General features: G+C 37.9%; 1 pseudogene; it reads left to right on the forward strand.

Annotated features, from left to right (window-relative positions):
• The first annotated feature begins 56 nt into the window (after positions 1 to 56).
• LOC123254676 lies at positions 57 to 814 on the forward strand (annotated as a pseudogene).
• Positions 815 to 1,302: the final 488 nt, after the last annotated feature.

Consider the following 1,302-nt stretch of genomic DNA (forward strand, 5'->3'; position numbering starts at 1 on the left):
CAAGCATAATTTATCCTGAGAAGAATACTGGAGGACAGAATCAGAGGCTTAGGAACATGGAGGCCAAAGAATTGATTGAAAACTTCCAGGCAAATCTTACTTGCTCCATCTGTCTGGGCTACTTCACAGACCCAGTGACTGCCAAATGTGGGCATAATTTTTGCAAAGACTGTCTCCTCCAGTGCAATGAGAAACCTGATGCTACATTAACTTGTCCAGAGTGCAAAGATGTCATTAGATCCAGTGATATTGTGCTCAACAAGAACCTGTAGAATTTGTCCATCACTGGCAAAGCACTCAGACAGCATTTACAGCAGAGCATGGTACTTCTGACCACCTGTGAACAACATGGAAAAAAAGAGAAGCTCTTCTGTGAGCAAGACCAAAAACTGATTTGTGAGTCCTGCTTATTAACAGACAAGCACAAGGATCACCAACTTCTGCCCTTGCAAATGGCTGCTGACAAGTGCAAGAAACTTCAGGAGTTGCGAAATATATTACAGGAAACAGAGAAGGAATTTTAAAAGGCAATCAACAATTTGAGAAAATTAGAGGAAACTGTTAAGATGGACTTAGATGATCACAAACAGTTAATTAGACCTGAATACAGAAAAATACACCAGTTCTTATGGAATGAAGAAGATAAACAACTGCAAAAAAACTGGATCTGCTAACCACAAATAACCAGGATATAATTGCAGAGAACAAGACTGAATTGTCAAAACAAATTCAATATCTGCAAAGAAAGATATTAGAAGTAGAGGAGAGTTTGGACAAGGCACTCCATTGTCAGAAAAAATGCTCATATGATTGAAACCAACCACGAATGAACAAATGTGAATTATTTTATATCCAACGATGCCTTCTTAGACTCTCACCAGTCAGCACCCTTGTGATGGGGACTCATTGACTGCTACCATCTTTAATCCAGTTTTAAAAAGGGAATAGGATAATAGAACAATTGTATGGAGTGTTATGATTGGAATCAGGAAGACTTCACTTGGAATCTGGCCTGACACACTAATTTGTATGACTCTGAAAAAGTCACTTCAACTCTCATTGCCTTACTTGCCCCAACTGTAAAACTGGGATAGTAACACCTATTTCTAAGAGTTGTTGAGAGGATCCTATGAGATAATATATATAAATTTCTTAGTAGCACAGTACCTGGCACAAAGTTAAGCAATATATAATGCTTATACCTTTCTCCTTCCCTTCTTCATTAGTGACTTAGAAGATTTCCTCTCTTAGAAAGTTGTTAGTATAAGCACAATGTCTTCTCTAATAAACCAAGATAAGCTA

The sequence above is a fragment of the Gracilinanus agilis genome, unplaced genomic scaffold, assembly GCF_016433145.1.
Source record: "Gracilinanus agilis isolate LMUSP501 unplaced genomic scaffold, AgileGrace unplaced_scaffold28608, whole genome shotgun sequence".
Taxonomy (NCBI): domain Eukaryota; kingdom Metazoa; phylum Chordata; class Mammalia; order Didelphimorphia; family Didelphidae; genus Gracilinanus; species Gracilinanus agilis.